Raw genomic sequence first — 18,366 nt, forward strand, 5'->3', positions numbered from 1 at the left:
AGACACCTAAAATTGAACTCCTTATTTTTCCTATATCTGTCCAAGGCACTGCCAACCTTCCAGTCTCCTGTGTTTTATAACTTCAACATTACCCTAGATTCCATACCCTCCCTCAGTCCATGTGGTCACTCACTAACCAAATCTTTCATGTTTACCTTTCAAATTGAAACCTTCTCATCACTCACACAGCTAACATTACTTCTACCATAACATTACTTCTACCATTATATAATTACTCAATACCTCTTGCCTACATTATAATATTAGCTTCCTAATTGTTCTGTCTAAAGTCTCTCACCACTCCAGTCCATTCTACACACTGCTCTCCCGAGTAATTTTCCTTATGCATAGAACCGACCATGTGATTCTTTTATTTGACGAACTCCCGCAGCTACCAATTTTCCATAGATAAAATACATATTCTTCTCTTTAATGCTCTACACAACCTGGCCATAGTCTCTTTCCAGCCTCGTGGATATTACTCCCCTTCCCACTCTACAATCCAGCTAAACTGGCCTTCTGTTTCTTATACATGACAGACACTCCATTTCCAGTCTCTATGCCTCAGGACTAGCTATCACCAAAGCCTAGAAAGCACTTCCCTCCTTATCGACACCTCAAATTTCCAAGAGTCCTCTCAGGCATCATTTTCCAATTAAAACCTTCCTTAATTCTCTACAACTGTTAATGCCTTTGTTCCAAACAACTTTGTATAATCATTTTGCATATATTTGAATTGACTAACTTTATATCCATGTTGCTTATATTTGTGTATGTACTTACCTCCACCCCTGGATCACTTCCTTGTTGTGGTGGAGGGACTTGCGTAGCTCAATGAAACTATGAGCTATGCCATGAAGAGTCACCCTAGATAGGTTATAGTAAAGAGTTGTGACAAAAGGTCATTGCCAAGAAAACCCCACAGATAGTAGTAAAATAATAAAACATATGACATCAGAAGATGAGCCACTCAGGTAGGAAGGTGCCCAATACGCTGCTGGGGAAGAGCAGGAGACAACTACAAGTAGTTCCAGTAATAAAGAAGTGGTTGAGCCAAAGCCAAAATGAAGCTCAGTTGTGGATGTGTCTGGTGACAAAAGAGAAGTCCAAGCTGTAAAGATTAATATTGCACAGGAACATGGGGTGTAAGATCTGTGAAACTAGGGAAGTTGGATGTGGTTTAGATGGGGGAAAAAAGGAGATGGAAAGATTAAACATCAATAACTTGGATGTCAGTGAACTTAAATGTATGGGCATAGGTGAATTTAATTAAGATGATCACTACATATAAACTTCTGTGGGTAAGAATCCCTTAGAAGAAATGGGAGTAGCCCTCACAGTCAATAAAAGGGTGAGAAACGCAGTACTGGAGCATAATCTCAAAAACAGCAGAATGATATCTGTTCAAATCCAAGGCAAACCATTTAACATAACAATAATACAAATCTATGCTCTAACCACTGATGATAGAGGCCAAAGTTGATCAGTTCCATGAAGACCTACAACTTCTTCTAGAAATAACATTTAAAAAAAGATTGTCATCTTCATCATAGGGAATCAGAATGCTAAAGAAGGAAATCAGAAGATAACTGGAACAGCAGGCAAGTTTGGTCTGGGAGTACAAAATGAAGCAGGGCAGAAACTAATAGGGTCTTGTCAAAATAATTCTCTGGTCATAACAAACACTCTTTTTCAATGATCTAAAAGGCTACTCTACACATGAATATCACTAAATGGTCAATACTGAAATCAGACTAATTATATACTTTGCAGCCAAAGGTGGAGAAGCTCTATATAGCCAGTTAAAACAAGACCTGAAGCGAACCCTAGTTAAAATCATGAGTTTCTTATTGCAAAATTCTGACTTAAATAGGGAAAACCATCAGACCTTATAGGTATGATCTAAATAACACCCCTTATGAATATGAAGTAAAAGATGAATAGCTTTAAGGAATGAGATCTAGTAGACAGAGTGCCTGAATAACAGAGGCTTACAACACTGAAGAGGAGGCAGCAACAAAAAACATTCCAAAGCAAAAAAGAAAGCAAAATGGCTGCCTGATGAGGTTTTATAAATAGCTGAGGAAAAGAAGAAAAGGGAAAGATAAACCCAACTGAATGCAGAATTCTAGAGCACAGTAAGGAGAGATAAGATTTTGAGCAATGCAAAGAAATAGAAGAAAACAACACAATGAGAAAGACAAGAGATCTCAAAGAAATTAGAGATATCAAGGGAAAGTATCATGCAAAAATGGTAGGGATTTAAAAGAAGCAGCAGAGATTAAGAGGTAGCAAGAATACACAAAAGGATTATACAAAAAAAATCTTAACATCACCAATACCAATAATGATGTGGTTACTGATCCAGAACCAAAAATCCTAGAGAAGGAAGTCAAGCGAGCCTTAGGAAGCATTGCTAACAATAAGACTAGTGGAGGTGACAGAATTCCAGCTGAGCTATTAATATCTGAAAGATGATGCTGTTAAAGTGCTGTACTTAACATGCCAGCAGACTTGGAAATCTCAGTTTATTGGAAAAGATCAATTTATGTCCCAATCCTAAAGGACAGCAATGCCAAAGGCTGTTCAAATTACTGAACAATTGCACTCATTTCACACATCAAGAAGATATGCTTAAGATTCTACAAGCCAGGCTTCAGCAATATGTGAACCAACAATTACCAGAAGAACAGGTTGGTTTTAGAAGAGGCAGAGGAACTAGAGACCAAATGGCCAAGATCTGCTGGATTATGGAGAAAATTCCGGAAAAAACATCTACTTCTGCATTAGCTACACTAAAGCCTTTCACTGTGGCCCACAACAAAACATAGCAAGTTCTTAAAATGCCAAATCATCTTACTTGTCACCTGAATGTGAGAAAAGGTGTATTGTTCTGCCTCCACAGCTAATGGTGACTAAAGCCAAACATCATACCACCTGCCACCGCCACCTCCCCCACTCCACCTCCCCACCCCACCCCCCACCCCCCCACCCCCCGGGAACTGATCGAACATAATTTGCTTAGAGACTAACCACCCAATGGGGGAGCTAGAACTAAACACTTGCTAACCACAAAATCCAACTTGAAGGAGGGAGTTCAAGAATCAGGGGTTAATAAAAGCACAGTTAAAGCAAGAGCCACCAGAATCGAAGTGCACTTGCTTAATGAACATTATTAATATTAACTGACACACCCCGCATAAAATTATCCATCCATTTTCCATACATGTGACACATGATGCGGATAGAGCCACATGATAAGGAGTAGTATATAGTCCACTCTGATGGGAGAAAATGAAGAATTAAGAAGCCTTTTGATGAGGGTGAAAGAAAAGTGTGAAAAAGGTGGCTTAAAGCTTAATATCAAATAAACTAAGATCTTGGCAACTGGTTCCATCAATACCTGGCAAATTGAGGAAGAAGAAAGAGAAGTAGTGTCAGATTTTATATTCTTGAGCTCAAACATCACTGCAGATGGTGATTGCAGCCATGAAATTAAAAGATGTTTGCTCCATAGCACATCTGTACAGCATACTAAAAAACAGAAACATCATCTTGTTGACAAAGTTTATTATGGTTTACCCATTCTTTCAGACAACTTCCTAACTTTGGATTTAATGTTAAGCCTGGGTTCTGCCATACTTCAGGAGAGAAGGTTTAGTTTGGTCCTGTTGCTGCTTTCTTGGAGTATTAAGTGTTTTCATTCCAGGATCTGAGGGACAGTCTTTCAGTATTCCCAAAGGGGTCTGATGCATCAGATTGCTGGCCCTCTGCTTTGAGCTCTGCAAGTTCCTCACCTGGGTATTGGTCTATGCAAGAGTAGACTACTGCTAAGCTCTATGCCCATCAGCCACCTGGCAAGTTCTGTTGGTTCAAAGTGACAGAATTGTATACTCTTCTTTGGTCTGAGTTAGCTACCTCAGTTATTCCCTTATAGGTTGGGCTAGATTCTGGGAATGGGACCATGCATTGTATCTAACGTGTGATCCATATCAATGCTGCTGCTACTGCTGGCTCCTGCATTTACCCTTTCTTGGTATATTACCCAAGGCCTCCCTTATCACTCCACCATGGATCTGAGACTGGGTAATGGACAACAAAACTGTCATTTGGCACTTGTCCCTGTCATAGTGCCCTGGTATGGGGCTTAGAGCACCCAGTATGGGCCTGGGACCTCCTTCTGTGCTGATGTTCAGCCTCCCTCTGGGCTCTGGAGGAGTCCATGCACCATGTACTCCTGCCCCAACCACGTCCCAATGTCTGCAGACTCTTGGTCTGTCTCCATATGCCAACCTGGGATGGACAAAGGACTCACTGTAACATTTTTTTTAATTTCTCCGTCTGATGTATCTTATAAATCCGGAGGAGTTGCGGATGGAAGTTCAACTGCTGTACGTCCTTCCACTCTGCCATCTTGGCTCTGACCCTGCCTTTCTCTTCCAATGAAATGGTTTTATTGATTTGCACTGGCTTCTGTTACCACAGCAATAACTAAGCATTTCTTTCAGAGGGGTAGAGGTTTGGTCTCCAGATCCACACAGGCTTAGAAGCTTGTACAACACTTAGAAAATACACCCCCGCAAAGATGAATCCAAGACAACGAGGGCCTAGTACCACATGGAAGACATCATCTTAGAGCTGGGTACTGCTAGTTTTCCCATCCACCCCATCCGTCATTTTAACCTTCAAACCCTTCACCTTCCACTCTCTTCCATTTAACTAGCCTACTGCATTCTAGACAAGGACTACACCAAATCAAATTAATTTGAAGTCTTTGACAAAGGAAACCAAATCTACATTAATTATTTCTGTTTCTTCCAACTCCTTATCCAATATCTTCTAGTCTCTCCAAATAAATTGGCTTATTTCTAATAATTCTAATAAGTATACTCTATGCCTGTAATACCATTCCCCTTCCACTCACTATCAATGTTCCACAATACTTTTTTGACTTTGTTGCCTTTAAATTCTAAAGTTCTGTCAGATCTATGGAGAATGGAAGAATTTATGACCAAACGAGATAGAGAACATTATGAAATGCAAAATGGATAATTTTGATGCAACCAAGATTGGGGGGAAGCAGAAACCTGGGAAACAATTTTTATAGCCAGTGTCTCTAAGAAAGGCCTCATTTCTAAAATATATAGAGAACTGAATCAAATCTGTAAGAATAAAACTCATTCCCCAATTGATAAATGGTCAAAGAATTATGAATAGGCAGTTTTCAGAGGAAGACATTAAAGCTCTCTATAGTCACATGAAAAAATGCTCTAAACCACTATTGATTAGAGAAACGCAAATTAAAACAACTCTGAGCTACCACCACATCACACCTATCAGACTGGCTAACATGACAAAACAGAAAAATGAGAAATGTTGGAGAAGATGTGGGAAAATTGGAACACTAATGCATTGCTGGTGAAGTTGTGAATTGATCCAACAATTCTGGAGAACAATTTGGAATTATTCCCAAAGGGCTATGAAACTGCATACCTTTGATTGAGCAATACCACTTCTAGGTCTATATCCCAAAGAGAGCATAAAAAAGGGAAAAGGACCCACACATACAAAAATATTATAGCAGCCTTTTTTGTGGTAGCAAAGAATTGGAAATCGAGGGGGATGTCAATCAATTGGGAAATGACTGAACAAGCTACAGTATATGAATGTAATGGAATACTATTGTTCCATAAGAAATGATGAGCAGGCTGATTTCAGAAAAACCTGGAAAGACTTGAATGAACTGATGCTAAGGAAACTGAGCAGAATTGGGGAAAACATTGTAACACAGTAACAGCAACCCTGTGCAATGACCAACTTTGATAGACTTAGCTCTTCTCAGCAATACAATTCCAAAAGACTCATGATGGAAAATGCTCTCTACGTCCAGAGAAAGAACTATGGAGTCTGAATGCAGATTGAAGCATACTATTTTTCCTTCTCGTGGTTTTCCCCTTTGGTTCTAATTCTTCTTTACAACTTGACTAAAGTAGAAATGTTTAATATGATTGTACATGTATGGCCTATGTCAGATTGCATGCCATCTTGGGGAGGGTGAAGGGTGAGAAAATTTAGAACTCAAAATCTTACAGAAATTTAAGTTGAAAAATAAAAACAAAATTTTAAAGAAATAAAATTCTAAAGTTCTCAACATTTCTCTGTTGAGAATCAAAGTGAGATAGTATATGAATAAGATATTTTAGTTTATCCTTTTTCTAATAAAAAAAATCTAAAGATGGCTTTTGCCTTGAGAAGTACAAAAAAAATATGCCTCTGCCTTCTAGGAGTTCACAACCTATTAAAAATATGCTAAATATTCAGATAGGGAAATAATGGAATACAAAACCTTTTTTAAAAAAACACTTGTGAAAATGTATTTTATTATTATTTAAATAAATCCCAACGAAGCTTGAAATTAATATACTACTGAATTATATTAAGAAAACCTAGGAATGTCTAAGTTCTTAGTTTATCTTCCTTACATATCAAATTTCTTGGGTACTGTACATAGTGGGCTAGCTCAAATATGTGAAAAGGTAGCAAGTAGAATGGAACTGGCCAAAGGGAGTGTTTCCTTTAGCACTGGAGTCTACTCCATGTCTAGGCCAACCTTAGCTAAGTCTAATAGCAGAAACTTAAATATCAGACAGGAAGAAGAGTCTGAAATCTTTCTCACAAACTCTGCTCATATTGCAAAGGAACTCAATGGCTTGAATGTAAAAATGGGATACCTAAAGAGAGGCGAGAAGGCACTATTCACTTTGACAGGTGGCTTTAAGTTAATAGGATCTCCCTTCTAAGATGCACCTAATACCCTAGTTATACTACCATACTTTTACACTTCCAAATTCATACCTTACAAGAGTCAACATTCTACAAAACATAAATACTTTTTAAAAGTTAGACCCTGCTTTTTTCCCTATTCCTTTTCTATTAAACAAGCTAAAAATCCCTTTTCCCAGACCTCATGTTTCTTAAGAACATCTCACCTATTTTCACATCCCTATCTCTTGCCTCATCTATTTCATATAGCACCAGACTATTGAGAAATGAGAGACAAGGGGGAAACTAGAAACTAAGTATATTTTTATTACTGGTATAGTGATGCATGTTATTTCTTCAGGCTACCTAGATTACATATAACAGAGCTAAAAGTGACCTAAACTTCAGGCAAGACTGGAAAGTAACACAGAAAAGCAGTATGGAGCATTGGATAAAGCTCTGGACTTAGAATCATAAAAACCCATGTTCAAATTCCAACACAGACAACATTAGGGTTGGGGTTCACTAACCTACTCAAAAATCTTCAGCGGACCTGTTTACATCCGGCATCAAAGACAAAGACCTCTATTTGGTACTTAAAGCCCTCCACAACCATTAAAGTGTCTGAGAAAGGAGGTGACTCCTGACTGACTTGGAATCAGCCCCAAGACATGAACAGCAAAGTCATAAAGAAGTTTAAGGAAAAACACAAAAAACAAAAAAGATGGCATGTTGAATTTAAAGTGTTGCATATAATCAGAAATATCCTAGCAGTAGTTAGACATAAGGGTATGAAACCTGAGAGAGGTTAGGGCTGAAAATACAGATTTGGTTATCATCTGCCTCAGAGGTGGCAGCTAAAATAATAGGACTGAATGGGATGGCCAAGGATAAAGTATGAGGAAAGTAAAGAACACCAAGTTTCCTCTGGTGGCATATCATACATATGACATCTTTCAAAAGTAAATGTTCCCCAAGACTATGTACTGTTCTCTTTTCTCTATATACTCTCAGGAGCCTCATCAGCTTCCATGGGCAGATGACTCTGAGATCTATATACCCCAGTCCCTATCTCCCCTCACTTTCAATCATCAATTGCCTATTGGATAGCTATTTCAAGAGATACGGCCTCTTCCAATCTTTCATGTTATTCTCTCAAGATTATTACTATTCTCCTAGTAATATCCTAGACTCATATCTTCAATGTTAACCTCAACTCTTCATTCTCCTTTACTCCTTCACCTCCACCTCAGAGCATCCCTCTCACACTTTAAGAAACAGATCACACATCACTTTTACCTGTCAGTGCCCCCTCCAACCACCCTGTATTCATGCTGCATATACTTACATATTTACTCATCTCTCAAATTAATCATTTAAGCTCCTTGATTGTTTCCTTCTTTCTAATTATATCCCTAGAACCTAGCAGCACCTAGCACATAGAAGGCAACTTAATAAATGGTTGTTGATTGATGTGTATTTACTGTGTGAACCAGGCAAAAAATAGGTAGACTGAAATCCTTTGGGAGACCTGGCCCTCCTCTAGTTTCTGTGGAGTCGCCAGAGCTGTCTAGGAGTTTGGCCTAGCTCAATTCAAAAGTAATGTACCAAAGGCTTAACAAAACTGAAAGTGTCTCTCCTTTCAGGGAAGGACAAGAGCCAAGGAACTGGCCTAGCCAAGGAACTGAGAAGAAAACTACTCTGGCACCTACAAAGATGACCAAAGACGTGGCTAACAACAAAGCAGCCTTCAAGAAGCAACAGCATGTTTAACGGAACCACCTTGAAGCATTTCTTCCAACATAAAGGGCCCTGATGCCCCTCAAACCACCAGTCCCCAGCTTCCTAGCTAGGCCTTACGCAGACCCAAAGCCCCAGAACCTGAGCAGCTCAAAGAACAGCAGAAATCCAGACAAACTCTGCTTAGACCATAATGTGCTATGTGTCCAAATTGTAATTTAAGTTGAAAATCAATTTCTAGTCCTCTTCCCTTAACTCCCAAACAAAGCAAGGTACCACAGAGGCAGCCACAATGTAGAGGGGAGAAAGAGATGGTCTCAAAACCAGTTAGAGCCATAAGGTCCTGTATCTTACACATAATGGCTGTGTCACCCTGGGTAATTCTCTAAGACCTTAAGTTGCCAAAGTGCCAATACATATTAGTAGGAGTTTTCTCATCCAGAAATTCTCTATACCAATTAAATAATCGATTCACTTCCTATCCCAATCCTAAAATACCATATTGTATTTCCAGGGGGAAAGCACACTAAGCCAGTGGTTTTCCAATGGCATGACACAAATTGTTTAAGATTTACACTTGTAATCCAACACCTAAGTCTCCCAGTTCTCCCACACCACACTGAGAGGGACACAAAAATAAACAAAGCTATGTAAATAATGAATAAACAAATAAAATGAATAGATAAATGAGTTGCTGAGAACCACTGCTCTATATGCGGAGGGATTAATAATCTGTATGGTAAAATCACAGATCCTTTAGAATGCGAGTATGCAACAGAAAGGTAAACACCAACCAGAAGTTATTTGACACAAAACTGAATGAGCAAAAAAAAAATCTACATTCTCTCCTCTCAAAAAATTTAGGCTACCACATTTTCTTTTCAATCTATTTAAGGATATGTTTACACATTATTATGTAATTATAGTAATTTACATTAAACTTAAATATTAATAGTCCAAAAGCACAAAATTAATATAATTCCCCCCCCACCAAAGTGGTCAGTCACTAGGGCCAAAAAAAACCACCAATGATAAAATGATGATCCTCTCCATACTGAGCTGAGCTGGTCCTCAATTTACATATACAATACCTGTACCAGTATGACATGGGTATTCCTTCCATTCGTGTAAAAATTCAGCTTAGTACAACCTTCCAGGGTTTGCCCTCTACTTTGGGAATCCAGTAAAACAGCTATGTCATGATGTGACATCGATGTACAACTTTAGCTGAAGTATATTACCAATATACTTTATAGACAAATACTACAAAAGATCACCAAGTGCATGTATGCCCAGGAAAGGACCAATAATGTATTAAGATTGAGAGGCATCAGCTGAACAGCCCAAGTGATAGTGCTAGTACAGGGGTGGAGAACCTGCAGCCTTGAGGCTAGTGAAGTTTGGATTCAGTCAAAGGACTACACTTGAGGACCTGGAGAACCACATGTGGCAGGTTCCTATCCTGGTGCTAGTATACACAAAATATCTCAAGAACTAAAGAAAGTCCTCTAGCACATTGGTAGGTTGTCTATAAAAGTTTTATTTAAAGATGTGTAAAAGGTCATGGGTAAGAAGGCTCTGATTTAGCTTACACCCAACTAGTAAATAGCACAGCTGAAATTCACAGGTATCCCACCTACAAAGTTCACAATACCTATCAAAATCTAATTACATGAATACCCATGAAATCATCACAAGTATCCAAGTATCAACTACAACATGTAATAACTAAATCCAAGCCTAATATTTACAGCTTCCAGAGTTCAGTATTAAAGAGCAGTGCATCAGTTTTCCTGGATTTTCCTTCCAAAGATGTTCTGCATACAAAATCTGGCTAAGAATATAAACAAAATTGCCCCCAAAAAGTGAAAACGAAAAATGGCTAAAAACACATATAAATAGCACTTCACAAAACACTTTCCTAACAATAATCTCATGAAACAACTAATATAGGAATTTACTATCTCCATTTTATAAATAATACAACTTAGGCTCAGACAAACTAAATTGGCCCAACGTTAGTCAGTGAGTACCAGAGATAGAGGGGATAGCCAGATCCCCTGCCTTCAAGTCTTAATGCTCATTTCCCTATACCATGATCTATACTTATCAAAATCTGATTAGTCAAATGAAAAATATTACCCTTTGCCAAAAACCACATTTTATTTCCTAAAAATGGAAATTCTAAGTACCACAAATAATTGATATACAGCCCTTTATTTTAATACATAAAAAAAAGTTTTTAAAATAGATACTACTTTCGACCAACATTCTTCCAGATATACTATATGACTTTAAATCCTGGAAAATTTTTTAAAAATTACAGGCTTCCAAAAGGACAACTGAAAAAAGTCTCAATCCCCTAACTAGGCTATAGCATATCAAAATTTGCTGTAACAACTTGCATAAAAGGAGCAAATGGGATAATCATTGAGAAAAAAAATACAATCAAAAAAGGAGGTACATTTGTCATGTAACAAAAGTGAGACAGAAAAATACTGCTGTGTTACCCCACAGAATGTTAAAAAGAATGATCTTAAAAAACCTCTGATACACTGTACAGATCTATGGGACAACATGGACAAGAACTGCACAGAATGAAAAGACATGACAGGTTATGATCAAAAGAAGAATATACTCATGTCAGTGAGATCATCAAGCTACCAGATTTACTTTGTAATTTCATTAAGATTAGTAGTTTAATACTGAGGAATAGGTAACATTATTTTCAACTTTTCAACAAATGGTCTAAAGTCTAAAATAAAAAACAAATTTAGAAATTAAATCTTGTACTTCAATAGTTTAAGGAATTTTATTGTTGTGAGTATACCTCTCCCCTCTAGTTGACATAAATAACAACCTCTTTAAATCTTAGTGTAGTCTTCCAGGGCCACTGTCATCGAAAGATTCATAACCACAACACTTTCTATTGCTCTATTTGCTTACTGCTTACTCTGTTTCATACTCTGTACAGTGACACCAGATACTGGCAATAAAATCCAGGGATAAAGCTTCTTCTACAAACTTAACTAGATGGATCTTGAGAAAAAGAGACATAGTCTGTCACCATAGCCACACTTAGGATGGACTTTACCAGGGTTTGCAACACGGATGGTCTTCAAAAATCCAAGGTTACCTACAGAAGAACATGAGGAAGTTCTAAACTTGAATGTAATTTCCAGAAATAAAAATAAAAGGACTACCAATTTTTCTGTATTATTTAAATGGTTAATTAGCAGAAAACATGACAGAATCTGGATTGCCTATAAAGTGTTACAGAATCTCTAGTCAAATCTCAATTTTGTTCAGCAACAGGTTACCCAAGCAAGACCTTGTTCCTACTTTCTCCTGCGGCCATTTCACTTCTTTTTATATATGCCTAGAACAAGGAGGTAAAACTTAAATCCATCAATTCTGAAAGACAAGTACACTGATAAGAGGTTTTGAATATAATTCCCCAGAACTGGGGAGATTAGCTGTGGATTTCAATTAGACATGCCATCCCAGTGTTTCATAGCACAAAGGAGAACTGATAATAACTTTGGCAACCCATTAAATGTCTCCTTTCAAATGCAAACACATTTCAGCTAATATTGCTCTATTAACTTAATCCTTACTATTAAATTTGGTTAATATTCTGTATACATACAAAGGTACTGCCAGCTTAACCAAATCCAGAATCCTATATAGTTATATGGTACTCAATACCACCCAACTGTTTGGTAACCACTTGCAAAATTAATGCTAAAGAGACATTTTATATCCAGAATTTTCTTTCAAAACATGTTAAAGTTTGCCAAAGCCTATCACTAAAGACAAGGCAAATCAATTTCTTGGTTTAAGTATTTTATTTTACCATTAATTCAAAGTAAAGATGTAATTATAATTATATATTTTAACAACAGTCGAAGGAGGATGGTACAGTGGAGACAGCACTGGAGTCTGTAGCACTGAAGCACTTATAAAGTACTTATGCTATGATGTGCCAGGCACTATGCTAAGCATTGAGGCTATAAAGAAAGGCCAACAACAGTCCCTGCCCTCTAGGAGCTCACACTCTTAACCAGCTAGACAACAAGCAAACAAGTATGTACAAATGAGCTATACAAAGGATAAATAGGAAAATTAACAGGGGGAAGGCACGAAGGCACTAAAATTAAGAACTGGGAAAGGCTTCCTGTAGAAGGTGGGATTTTTTTGGACTACATAGCTTCAAGCTCTAAATCTGTTATCATGAAATCTAGAGTTTGGCTAGCCTCCTACTTAAATATCCATTTTCAGCTATTACAATCAAACATCAAGCAGACCAGTTTAAGACAGTAAATATAGTCATATTTTTAACCAAAAGTTACATATCAATAAGCCAACAGCCATCTTTGCCTTGAATTTAGAAGCCAAAATGTTGATAAGACGCAACTCCTGTCCTCACTAACTACTTGGCAATTTCAGAGGGCCATGCGAATGAAAAAAACTGGCTCATCAATTCTCCCAGCACGTATGGATTTCATCTCTTTTTGATCAAATTCACTATCACCAAAAGAACAATTTTTTCCTTTTTCTTTTCCAGGTTAACTCTCCATTTTCCATCAGCAGCTCTACCAAGTTTTTTGAATCCAAGGAACATCAAGCTCATCACCAGGATGACTGACTCAGTTTTTGATACTCAACCTTCTCAACTCAGTTGCTTCTCCCCTTTGATTAGAGGGCTGGAAAGAGCCATAACCTCCTCCTGAAGCCTTCCTTTATAGAAGGCTCAAGTAACTCCAGCATCTCTGCTTGGTTTGACTTCACAGAACATCATACCCTCACGCCAAGCACCTCTTTATGCCAAGTATCACCTCCCATCCCGTCCCGTCCCCTTTTTGGCTTCCTTCTGTGTATGGTCTTCCCCGTTAGACAGTAAGGTCCTTGAGGGCACAGCACTGTCTTTTTCTTAATGTTTACTGAATTGAAGTGAATTTTTCATTCTAATAATAAATATGGGATACAATGACAGATAAACTAAACAGGAGCCATCAATAGTAAATGGCAAGTTTTAAAACTACAGCTGGTGACACATTAGATGCATGAGTTTGCTTTATCCTAGACAGCAAAATTTTGTTTCCCACATTAAAATGAATATTTGAATAGTAGTTTAGGCTTAGAAAGCTGCCAGTCTATTGTACCCACAAATAGAAAAAAAAAAAACCTTATGAAGTTCTACATTGGCAATTAATTCTCATACCAGAGTTATAGGTCACTTGTAGTTTACTTAACGGTATTAAAGTTAACAGAAATTGGCAGGATGATAACAGATCATCTGGGTCATTTCCAATATTCTGTTAGGTTGATTTTTCAATGAATGACTTCAGATAGTAACTTTGAAAACTCCAAAAATCAGTTAGAAAGGTAAGAAAAAAATGTTTATCTTAAAAGCAGTTCTTCAAATCAAAGTATATGAAGATTGTGTATATTATTAGCTATATTGATAAATATGCTTAGAAATTTCAACTGCCCAACTTAAATGATTTTTGTCACTTTCCTCCACCCAACTGTAATAGTGTTGCCACAAGGCAATATTAGGTGAGAAATCCTTCTTTTTGAAAGGAAATAAGGAAAAACTTTAGAATACAATAAATCAATTTCATTTTTACAGAATAAAATTGTGTCCAAAATTTAAACTTTTGTTTCAATCCAAAATTCTATCAGAGATAGCATTAGCTCTAAACAACCATAATTTCTATAGCAATTAAAAGGTATGACAAATACATAGGTATCTGATATGATAATGTATATACAAGTACTTTGAATGGAAGAGCCATGAAATAACACAGGTACAGATAACAAACTCAGGGACAGGAAGAGTTGTAACTTGCCCAAAGTGATCCAAAACTAGTGATCTTTCAACCATTCCACCACAACTAGATGGTATTCTTAAAACTTTTTAAGAAAAATCAAATAATCCACTGACAACACATCATTTAATATGTAATTTTAATGTATGCTAATATACCACTTTTCAATGCCAATGTCTGAGAGACAGTCCAGTTGTTTAAAGTAATGAACTTGTACCCCTTAGTTTAAGAGGTACATATTGATGCTCTAAGTTAATGTGGAGATAGAAATCAGTGAAAAGAAAATGAATGGCCTTCCTACTCACTTAGGGTTTAATCAGCAGGATTCCAAGTTCATGCTTGAGATCACTGACAGGAAATTATGGGAGTAGAGAGACATTTGGGTGAGGGCTTTTTTCTTTAGGAAACAATTAGAAATCAGTTTTGATTGGAAATTTTCATTCCATCAGGGAAATGAAAAGTATATGAATGGGATATATAATTTGATGAGAAATTTTTTTAGTAGATCATTGAATTATTTCTAAGTTCTCTCCTTAAAATTTTATTTGGAGAATGTTTTAGTACGCTAAGTTTCTATACAATGAAATGTCTAAAATACTCAAATGACATTCAAATTAATCTGGAACAATCAAGGAAAACAGGTCAATGTGAGTTTTCTTTTAAGCACCAAGTAGGTGATAAAGGTTATTTTATTTCATATTAATGTTCATAATAAATTATCATGAGGCTTGCTTTCAACTAAATATGCAAAGCATTAAGATTCCATTAAATTATTAAGTATTTCTTACTCTCCCCATTCCTACCCAAAGAATCTTGAAGTCTTATCTCAAAAAAGTACATTGACAGAATGCAAAAATTGCATTCCAGAAAACTGCTATTTGATTTGAATTTCCAAACAAAACAAAGGCCAACACTAGTTTTATCCTTGTACCATTTTTAAGTTGAAGTCAGAGTGGATGGGGGAGGGGAGGAGATTAAGAGGTGAAATAGCAAAATGGTATGTTAAGTCTCTATAACCAACAATAAACTATCAACTAACCCCAACAAAATTTGTATCACTAGACCGGAAACTTCATGAGAACAGGAATTATGATCTGTATATCTCATCCCCACAGTGCTTTTCACGGCAGGTGTCCAGTAAGTAAATGATGATTTTTAAAATCTTGCCTTAAAATGTCAGTACTCTATGAAACTTCTATAGACAACTTTTACAAGCCACAGAATCGTACAAATGGAAAGCCCTTCCAGAAGTTATGTGCTCCATCCAGAAGTTATGTGCTCCATTCGGGACAACTAAGTTTGGGAATCTGCTCTTTACAAAGTACAATTCCCTTTATTCTTGCAGTCACAGTACGCTGGCCCAGTCTTCCTAACTGCACACTGCAAGCTAACTTCTACAGTAGCATTCAAACTACTTGCACACTAATTATTGTTATAATTATTTAAAATAATTTTGATATGGTTTTATTTTTGGACAGCAAAGGTCATTCATGTCTATTTTAAGGCTGACTCAAAAGGTCTGACCTTACTCAAATGAAGCAAGATAAATTAAGCTGTTTTCCCCATCAGATTTAATTCTGTCAGTTGAGTGCTGGATTTCATACTCTAAACGAGCTTCACTGGTCTTTTGTTGTGTTTTTAAATCTGTGGCTTTAAGAATGATTATTACTCCAAGAAAACATGCAAAAGATGTAGGTGTTAAAGGGGCACACTTCAATAACAGAAGTACTTCAGCAGTTGTTGGTGTGGGAAAGACGAGTGATATAAGATCGATCTAGCTAACAATCAAGCGCTATCAGCTGCAGTGAAGCACAAAAGAAAGTGCAGTCAAAAATGAAAATAGAACCAAGAACTGAAAAACTACTGCTGTGAAACAGCCTAATTAATCCTCAGAAAACAAAGACTTTCAGAGGACACCATCAGCTAAAAGGACTGTTACTGATTCCTCTACAGTAAAAAACAGGCTTCTTATCATTAGAAGAACAGTGAGAAGACCAGTTTTAAAAAGAAAAAAAAACCCTACTAACCCTAAAGGGAAAAAAAGGTTGTTGTAGGTAAAACAATACAAAAACTGGGGTATTCGTTAATAGCTGGAAAGCTAATTGTTACTAATGAAACCCATTTTTTCTTTCACATCTAAAGCAACTCAATAGAAGAAATTCAAGTGAGCCTGTTGTAAGATCTGGGCAACTTGATCACAATCGGGAAAACATCCACCCACAAAAAGTCATTTTGGGGATTTTTTTTTTTAAACTTCCAGTGGGTCTGAAAGTCTTGGCCCCACTGAAGAATTATAAACACTAATATAGTGATATATTAAGAAGCAGAATTGTTCTGGAATTACAAATATTCTCAAATGTAGCTGTAATACTACCAACGTAACTTTGTACCATGTTACATGGTCACTAAAAGTTAAGAACTTTATTTAATAGAACAAAGTAATAAACAAGTGTCATGGCTTGGCAACTGGACTGACTTAAACCCCATTAAAAATCTATGGGATGTAGTCAAGGTCAGACTTGGAAAAACAGACTGTTCAGTAAAGGTACACTTTATATAAAATGTGATTAAGTGTGAATTAAAGAATGTGTCAGAATCTTGTGAATCAGTCCCAAATCATGTAAAACAAATGACAGCAGCAAAAGGGTATATTACAGATTAAGTTTTTTAAAGCTGTAGAAAGTTGTAACATGTATGCTATGTCAAATACATGTTCCATTTTAATCTTTCTAGTTAATTTACAAACCAATGTAAGTACATATGAAGTTGCCATAACCTATTTTCACATGTACATTTATGTAGAATGCAATACAGACCCAAGTCATTGAAAACTTTCTGGCAAGATGACTTTTGCCCTGAGTAAATCTAGACAGTCGTTATAAAAATGCCAGTACTCCAACACCAGAAATCTTTTTTTAAAAATTGGTTAGTTTGAACAGTTCAGAATCATTACATATTAAAAAACTTTAGCTAGAACTGTGGAGATTCCCATAATTACTGTATCTGACACTATCTAAACACTTCACATAAAAATCATATGAATCTTATGCTACACAGAAATCCGTTGTCTACCTGGAATCAATATTCTTTACATCTGTTAAACAAAAGAACAGAAAACAAATGTAGACGTATATAAAGGCAAAAACTTCGAGGAACATTAAAAAGTATCCTTATGCCAATATTATTTAATCTTCCACATTTTAATTACGCAAAGTATGAAATGGTACACAGATAAAGGCAAGGAATAAACCAAACTTATATTAATCAAAATTTATTTTATATTCATCAATCATACCAGGTAGAGCCCCAGGGACAACTTTTGGGAAAGCACAGATACTCAGGATAGGCAGGAATAGATGAGTGGGGATCTGCATTACTAAAGTGAACTCCCAAAAGATGAGATCACAGATCCATATGAATAATTATCAATAGCCAAATAAGGCCTACACCTAGTTAGAATACTTGTTGAAGTGTCATTCATATACTACAAATCCAGGAGAAAACCTAAAAATTTCATTAAGAGTTTTCAGTGATAAAGTACATAGTTTGCAAATATTAAAATACTTCTAACATATTTTTTAGAAACAAATTTGGACAAAATGGCACCAGATCATTTCAGCCTTCACTTTCCAATTCAACAAATGATAGAGTCAATTACAAGCTAACACCACTACTTCCCTTAAGAGTTATAAAGCTTTAATAATATATAAATGGCTACACTATTCATTATTACTTTTAATCAGCTGATTATGTATCACACGAATTGTTTTGCAATATTAGGAGTGTTCTTTAATGTTGTTAGTGTAAAGTCGATTTTTAAGGGGTATCCCTTTTCTGATGAGTAATGTAAGAATCAAGCAACTTTGGCATTACAGAATTCTTATGATCAAGGAAAGGATAAAGTGTAACCTGAAATTGGCTAAGAGATATACACCTACTACAATGCTATTTATAACTAGGGAATTTTAATGTGGACACTGACCTTTTTTTTTTTCTGTATATGAAAAGTATTCACTGGATTTGGGGGTAA

The 18,366-nt window shown here is 36.5% G+C and overlaps 1 protein-coding gene across 2 annotated transcripts in view; it reads right to left on the reverse strand.

The window, feature by feature from the left end:
* DYRK1A (dual specificity tyrosine phosphorylation regulated kinase 1A) overlaps nt 1–18,366 on the reverse strand; it is a 217,338-nt gene that overhangs the window by 196,992 nt on the left and 1,980 nt on the right. The gene's annotated exons all lie outside the window — the stretch shown is intronic.

Source organism: Trichosurus vulpecula, chromosome 2 (genome assembly GCF_011100635.1).
Source record: "Trichosurus vulpecula isolate mTriVul1 chromosome 2, mTriVul1.pri, whole genome shotgun sequence".
Taxonomy (NCBI): Eukaryota; Metazoa; Chordata; class Mammalia; order Diprotodontia; family Phalangeridae; genus Trichosurus; species Trichosurus vulpecula.